This window comes from Notothenia rossii, assembly GCF_949606895.1.
Source record: "Notothenia rossii genome assembly, chromosome: 4".
NCBI lineage: Eukaryota > Metazoa > Chordata > Actinopteri > Perciformes > Nototheniidae > Notothenia > Notothenia rossii.
Window position 1 is genome coordinate 59,424,384 of NC_136902.1, and position 8,643 is coordinate 59,433,026.

General features: G+C 41.2%; 1 long non-coding RNA gene across 1 annotated transcript; it reads right to left on the reverse strand.

Annotated features, from left to right (window-relative positions):
* Positions 1-1,339: 1,339 nt before the first annotated feature.
* On the reverse strand, positions 1,340-5,812 carry LOC307037943. Its single transcript, XR_013807838.1, has 2 exons — positions 1,867-5,812; positions 1,340-1,766 (listed from the first exon to the last, which is right to left on the reverse strand). It is a non-coding gene; the product is annotated as an uncharacterized lncRNA (long non-coding RNA).
* Between the last annotated feature and the right edge of the window lie 2,831 nt (positions 5,813-8,643).

Below are 8,643 nucleotides of genomic sequence, written 5' to 3' on the forward strand. Positions count from 1 at the left end.
GCACACGGAGTTTCCTGTGTGTCAGCCCCGCCCCTCACAGCCTGGCAGCCACAGCGCGCGCCTGGCAGCCACAGCGCGCGCCTGGCAGCCACAGCGCGCGCCTGGCAGCCACAGCGCTCCTAGCTAAAATGCTGGTCACATCCTTATGTAAACGGCAATTTATCGAGCTATCGAGTGCCCGCGATCTTTTCGAACGCCGCGGCACAGCCGTAACGCAACCCAGACGGACCCGGTGGAATCTAGGCGTTAGGCCTGTCACTAGCCGATCTACAGCCCTGCCCTATCTGCAGTGTGCATGTGCGAGATGGTCCACCATATTTGACAACTGCATACGGCAACTCCAGCGCCGTATAGATAGAAGAGTTACGACAGCGGAAGTCCAAAAACGGTTATCGTCACGTGGTTCATGCAGACGAGAATCGTTCCCCGTAAGTTCATGGCGGGCAATGTGAATGCATTGATAACAGGAGATAGAACTACGACTTTTGGTAATTATTAGTGAATAAAGGTTTTGATTTGCAATATTTATACAACAAATCGATATGTGTATGTATTTACATCAATATGTTTTAAAAAATAAAATAGAATTTGCTAATATTAAGTGATAATATTAGGATTAGTGTGAACAACTAGTTTACATGTTAGGCTAACAGTGCCTTGGTTAAAGAGCCTGTTGCTGTTTATTTATAGCTTTGAATTCTTTCAAACCAATATTATCTTCTTAAACTTGTATAGTAGTCAGGAGCATCACTTTCTAATGTTTATTGATATATTTAGAGGGAGGGGATCTAAAGGAATGCTTCAAAATTCAGATTAGATTAATTTCTACCATTTTCTTAAATTCATGGTAGTTTCAGTAATCCCATGGTAATTGAGGACACAAGTTATCGAAATGACTAATGTCATCTTTATGGCTTTCAGAAAGGACAGGAGACCGACAGGTGACTATCAAAGGACTAGCAGCAGCAGCAGCAGCAGCATGATGATGATGATGTTAAATGTGTTGTTTTAGGAACATCCATTGCAAATACATGGAATTCAATAAACATTGAATAGCATATCATGCAGTTTGTCTGTGCCTTTTCCTCCGTGTTGTCCTGGTTTGCTGTGCTGCCTCCTAGTCGCCACCATGGTTTGCTGTGCTGCCTGGGGATGCTCAAATCGCTCCGAGAAAGGAGTACGAATGTACGGCTTCCCCACTGACACAGAGCGGAGGAAAAAATGGCTGGCTCAAGTCAGCAGGAGCAATTTCACGACCAACAGCAAAAAAATATGTGAGGTAATTATATACAAACACTGCATTTGCACTTTTTCACAAAACGAAAACCACACCATTGGGAAAGCTTAATGTTTTGTTTAATACAAAAAAACAGGGAAAGGCTTGAAAAACACAGAGTTGAGACTCAGGGTGCAGGGTGAGGGTCTCAATGCAGGCATTCAGGCTCCATTGAATCCCCCTCTGGTTCTTGTGCTGAAAGAGGGAGTAACAGACAGGAGAAAGGGTTATACACACCTATATAGCACACCTATTGGATGGGAAATTGCCTTGGGGAGATAAGGTGTGGTCTTTTTTCCCAACTGAAGTTATGGAACTTTATTATTTGTGAGTTTAACAAAGTATGACAAATGGCATCATACATCTTTAGAAAATATGAAATAAAAAATTGAAGTGAAATCAACCTCTTCTCTGGAGAACAAACTTTGATTTCTCTGTCTTGTGAGTTTGCAGTCTTGCTCCTCCACCTGTAACATCACTGCCCCTCCACCTGCCATACAGTAGGTTACAAACAAGATTACTTATATAATACAGTGATAGAATACATGTTTAGTATGCTTACTTATATAAAACAGTAGTATTAAACTTACCTTGTGTTTTCATTCTCACTTAAGTCCCTCTCCCTTTGACATCAATCCAAAATCAGCTGAGCTGCAACATAATACAGACAGGTAATAATCAACATAATCACAAGGACACAATATGGCTCTGCTAAAAACACTCACTCTTACACGTACCAAACTTTATATTTATCTAATATTTAACTCCCTCCACCCCCGCATACAATCCCGTTTATAAGCCCCTCTTCTCTAATTCAACAATGTTGGACGAAATGACATTAAGAGAACGGAATTTACAATTAAAAGGCTGTTCAACGTGTGCTGCTAACTTGATCCGGTAGCTTTATCTGTTATCTGTAAACGTTCCCTAAATCTACTAATTTAGGGATAACCCACTGACATCCTTTAATACACATGTTAATTTGAATCAGATGTACTGATAATATCCGCAATATAAATCTTTAAACTTCTTCTTACCTTTGAAAAGTCCGTCACGAACGGTCTATTATGCTGCAACTCTACTGCGCTGCTAGCCTTAGCGCTAACTTCCGGGGAACGATTGAGAGGCTCCACGATCCGCCATTGCTGTAAAAAAGTGGTCCATTGGAGTGAACGGAGATGACATAACTCTCAGTCTATAGAGCTCCTGCGGATGATGTCACATATGCTGGTCACGTGACGAGAAACGAAGGGGGCAGCCATTTTGGCAGTAATCGCGTCAGTAAATTCATTGGCAGGCACTGGCAGACTGTCGAGGATGGTGGATAACTGCTGTGCACCAGGTTGCACAAATAGGCGTGGGAAGAAGAAAGGTGTATCTTATTATCGCATTCCAAAAGACGCGGAGAGGAGGGAAAAGTGGATCGCAGCGATTAAAAGAGCCAGGAGCCGTCTGAACAAGACTGAAAGATGGGACCCCCCGGCCGTTTGCTTTCGCTTATGCAGTGATCACTTCATATCAGGTGGGTGAAGGAATACAGTACAATGCTACAAAAAGTTTCTGGTCAGTTTAATTTTTACCGAAGTAGAATCTAGCCCCCAGTTATTATAGCTAACGGACTCTGTGATGTCCCTTTTTAACTCAACAAGTGTGGCTCTGGTGCAGCCTAGCCAGTTAGCTTGTAGCAAGCTAGTGGTAAACAAACCCGTGTTGAAAATATTCCTTCTTATTTTTTAGGGAGAAAGAGTGATAACCCGTTGAGTCCGGATTTTATTCCGTCAATTTTTGATTACCTTCCATCTCCAGAGAAGAGGAGACGAAAAACGAGACTGGAGGTTTTTAACAGAAGGCAGAAGGCTAAATTGCACAAAGTAGAGCAGGCAAAGCTATCTGCAGAAGCCATCCGTCAAAGGTTGGTAGATCAAACTCCTGTCTGATTACATGTTGGGTCTACTTGTTATCGGTGTGTTATTAACACTAACGCTAACGTGACACTGCCGTAGCTAGAAAAGCTAATAAACAAACAATGCTAACGTGACACTGCCTATCAAACTGGAATAATTTAATACTTACCCTTGCAGTGATGATGCCGAAGTTTTTGGATGTAAGACTCCACAGTTGAATGTTGTTTACGAAGCCGGACTGACACCATTTGTAAGCCTCCAAGCTTTTGTAAGCTCTGAGGGAGTCTCCTGAGTACACTGATGGAAAGCTTACAAGATAGCTGTGGATGTCCGCGTAGCGCAAGTCGGGTACATCGTCTTCAGAGCAGGAGGTTATGCTCTTGAAAAGCACACCGGGTGCATTATATGGGTCGCTTATATTTAATCTTTCTATTTTTGTACTATAAAGCCGAATTTCACTTGAATTAAAATGAGATGTATACTCGCACGGTAGGAAAACGCTGGCGCCGGTCGTCATGTTTACTGCCAAAATGGTGGCTGATAACCAAAAGTCACGTGACCGCAGGAGCTCTATACGGCGCTGGGCAACTCTAATAGGGCAGTTGACACAGTGGCGTTTGGCAAAGCAGAAAAAGAACACTCAAAAAACCCGACAATATTAATCTGAACGAGAGAGATGAGTTATTGTTATTACAACGTGATTTCACTATTATTGAACAACTCCTTTTATTGGGTCATTTTATTGGGTTAAGTACATTGCCAGAATAAGTGAGAAATTGATTTAACTTCTGTTAGACAGCTATCACACATACTGAATAAATATTGACTATGAATGTATGCAATATGTGTGACATTCATAATTTATATCTAATTACATTAACTGTGAATGTCCTTCATTTTATTTCAAATAAAATAAAATAACAAAATATCTTTATATAGACGTTTATGACTCGCGCATGCACAATGCAAATCGGGCAGCCGTCTATATGTCAAATGTCCTATTAGAGTTGCCGTATGGAGTTGTCCAATATGGCGGACCATCTCGCACATGCGCACTGCAGATAGGGCAGGGCTGCAGATCGGGTAGTGACAAGTGTTACAGATATGGGCATCTGTTAATGCCTGTTATATAGTGACGCCTGTTGGCGCTTTAGTAAACTGCATGCTGACACAGGCTTACACTGTGATGTACTATATCCGCAAGCGCGGGAATATACATGTGATGGAGTTGTGAGTTACTGAAATAAAGCTGCAGACTGAAACATGGTGTCGGAAGCGGTCTTCTTGGACAAAAAGCTGAGGAAAATTCACGTCATGACGGTTAAACAGTATTCCGGCACCCGGTGGCATGCATATGTCTGGTGATATAACCAAAAACTGGGAGGTTTTTAGAGCAGAATTTGAGGACTTCATGCTCGCTACAGGTCTGACCGAAAAGACGAATGCGGTGCAGGCAGCCACGCTGAGACGGCTTATCGGGAACGAGTGCCGGCATATATATATATGCACAACGTCACGCTGACCAAGGAACAAAAAAAAGACAATTTTGGATGCGTTGGGGGATTATTTCAAGCCGGGAAAAAATTGATTTATGAGACATACAGTACACGTTCGGGTGCTGCAAACAAGGACCGGACGAGCAGATTGATAGCTTTATAACAAAGCTGAGGGAAAAAGCCTCATCATGTGAGTACCGTGACCTGAAAGATGAACTGATTAGGGACAGGCTGGTACTCGATTCAACTGACTTGCACTGAAACTGCACTTTGAACACTTTACATATATTAACATTTTAAACTGTATACCCCGGTTATCTTGGCCCTTTTTGTTTTGTTTAATGTATACCATGTTTATCTAGGCCCTTTTTGTTTTGTTTAATGTATACCACGTTTATCTAGGCCCTTTTTGTTTTGTTTTATGTATACATGTCACACTGTGGGAAACGATATTTCGATATTTCTGGATGTATAACACATGTAGAATTTTTGACAATAAAGCTGACTTTGACTTTCGCACGTTTGCATATTTTAACAAAGCTTTTCATTTTAGCCACACTGAATTGAACTAGAAGTCATGGCTGTGTCAATTACCAGTCTGATATCATTTTACAAAGATGACAAGAAGAGTGTAGATAGAGGAGAGAACCACTACAAGTCAGGACACGTAAAACAGTGCAGCCTAGATGAAGGTGTGCTTACCGGTGTTGTCAGGGCTAGCATGAGGGACAAGGTTTATAGTGTCAGTGAGTAGTGATAGCAAGAGTACCGTTAACCTAGAGTTATTTTATTCACATTAATTCCCATCAACAACTCCATTTTATGTGTCACATGAAATCTTTATTAGGCAAGGCAAGGCAAGGCAAGTTTATTTATATAGCACTTTTCAACACAAGGCAATTCAAAGTGCTTTAAAAAAATTAAAGACATTTAGAAAATGGCATTTAAAATCAGTCGTTAAAAAGAAAAGCTAATAAAATAAACATTAAAAGAAAAAATACATGGATAAAAGTTACAGTGCAGTCTAAGATATGAATAGTTCAATTAAAAGCAGCGACAAAAAGAAAAGTCTTCAGCCTGGATTTAAAAGTAGTAAGTTGCAGCGGACCTGCAGGTTTCTGGGAGTTTGTTCCAGATATTTGGAGCATATTAACTGAACACTGCTTTACGATGTTTAGTTCTGACTCTGGGGACATAAAGCTGACCCGTCCCTGAAGACCTGAGAGATCTGGATGGTTCATCATTTAGCAGGAGGTCAGAAATGTATTTTGGGCCTAAACCATTCAAAGCTTTATAAACCAGCAGCAGTATTTTGAAATCTAATCTTTGACACACAGGAAGCCAGTTTAAAGACTTCAGAACTGGAGTGATGTGATCCACTTTCTTAGTGTTAATAAGGACTCGAGCAGCGGCGTTCTGAATCAGCTGCAGCTTTCTAATAGATGTTTTAGTGAGACCTGTGAAGACACCATTGCAGTAGTCGAGTCTACTGAAGATAAAAGCATGGACAAGTTTTTCCAAATCCTGCTGTGACATTAGACATTAGTCTTTTAATCCTAGATATGTTCTTCAGGTGATAGTAAGCTGATTTAGTAACTGTTTTAATGTGACTGTTGAAACTCAGGTCAGAGTCCATGACTACACCTAGATTTCTGGCTTTATCTGTTGTTTTGAACATTGCAGACTGAAGCTCAGCGCTAACTTTTAAACGTTCTGCCTTGGCTCCAAAAACCATTACCTCAGTTTTATCTTTGTTTAATTGGAGAAAGTTCTGACACATCCATTCATTGATTTGTTCAATGCACTTACTCAATGTTTGAATTGGAGCATAGTCTCCTGGTGAAATGGTTTCGTAAATGTGTGTGCCATCCGCATAACTATGGTAACTTACTTTGTTGTTCTTCATTATCTGAGCCAGTGGTAGCATGTAGACGTTAAAGAGAAGAGGCCCCAAGATTACAAATATTACACACCAGAAAACACAGAAATATCCATGAAATAAACATACAGTAGGCTATAAACAATTAAAGGGATAATTGGGAAGGCATTACAAATGTTAATATATTTTAAATAATAAAACAATCCCACCACCACAGGTATCTACAGGAGAAGAGGGAATTCTCTCCACAAAATGTGAATGCCCACGTGGAGAATGGAAATGCAGTCATGCGGCTGCATCAGCCATCTTTGCCATCCACAATTTCAGCTGTACTGACACCCCCTGTCAGTGGAAGAAGCCAAAGGCAGCTAAACGTATGCATTCAGTGGAGGAGCTATTTCCTCCAACCAATAACTAATTCAACCCGCTGACCAGAGAGCCCACCTCCGAAGATCGTGACTGGCTGAGGGACAGACTCGGGGGCAGGTTCTCAGGAATTTCTTGGCTTCTCTCCCCCGAGCCAGAAGCGGAACACTGCAGCTTGGAAACACTTACTGTTCCTGAAATGATCAAATATGTTGGGCATCAGGGACCTGAGGCAATTGTGGCAAGCATGACATTGTGTGAAGAGCAACAGAGGGCAATTCAGGTGGCTACCACTGGTCAGCGAACCAACCCAAACTGGCATTTGTTCAGGAAAGGAAGGTTGACTGCCAGCAACTTTGGAGCTGTCCTGAGGTCAAAGCGTGTGACTGCTTCCCTTATTGCCAGGGTGCTAGGGCAACAACAGGCCCTTGATGGTGTTTTGTCTGTACAGTGGGGGACTATGAATGAATGTGAGGGCGTCAGGGCATTCACCACTGCAACCCAGATGCAGGTCCATGAGTCAGAATTGTGGCTCTCCCAATCAGGATTGTTGGGGGCATCTCCAGATGGTCTGGTAGGGTCTTCCGCTGTGCTGGAGGTAAAGTGTCCCTACGGAGCCAGGGAAATGACAATTAGTGAAGCATTGCAAATCAAGGGCTTCTGTGTCAGTAAGGAAGGAGAAACATTCAGCCTGCGTGAGCAACATCCTTACTGGCACCAAGTGCAAGGTCAGCTTCACCTCACTGCAAGAAAGAAAAAGAAATAAAAAAATTGTGAATCGTTTTTAATTTACATTTACTCGCCTTTGCAATGTTGTGGTTGTTAGAGTGTTAGGTTTCCTGTCACCTCGTCTGTTGGGAAGATATAAAATATTAGTTTCATGGAAGTCACCCCGTCACATATAAGAGCATTAAGACATACAGTACATAGGCTAAAACAAAACATCTAAAGATATAACCTTGCACTTTGATAAGTCTCGTGAACATTTTCACTATTTTAACATTTTTATAGATCAAAATTGAACTAAAGAAATAAATGGTAGATTAATCCATATTGAAAATAGGTGTCAGCTGCTAAACTAATTATAATAGTTATATTTCTTAATTAATTAAGATAAGATATTACTGTATTGATCCCAATTTGGGAAATGTTTGTGTTGCAGCAGCATAACAAAAAAAAAAATATATAAGTTATTATATATACAAAAGTATGTGAGGGATGGGATATTAAATTGAATATAAATGTAAAATGTACATGTGATTTTACGTCCAAGAGAAGCTATGGAGCAGAGAGTTCTCTGCCAGCCAGAGGTGATTTGTTATTAGTTCAATGTCAAACTGATTTCCCTGACTACAATCTTTAGTTACATGGTGAAACGTTATGCTGCTTGTACTAATTAGACTTTTCATATAAGCCACACAGGTTTTAATAGGATGTATTCATTATCTTTACTTATGTTGCGGTCTTTTCAGCAGCGCCATCTCTAAAACGGCGATACAGTCATACCCATCATTTACATTTCACCGTGACATGGACAAAAATGTAACGTCAGCTTACCTCATGGCACGAATCCAGACTCTCCTTTGGAAAACATTGGCCGGGAAATGATAGAACAAGCACGTTTCATGCGAAGACCCGTGGCTGCAACCCGGAGCAAAGCAACAAACCATTGCATAGCTAACTAGTAGCGCTAGCTTTAGCTAACGTTAGCTAACGAAACGA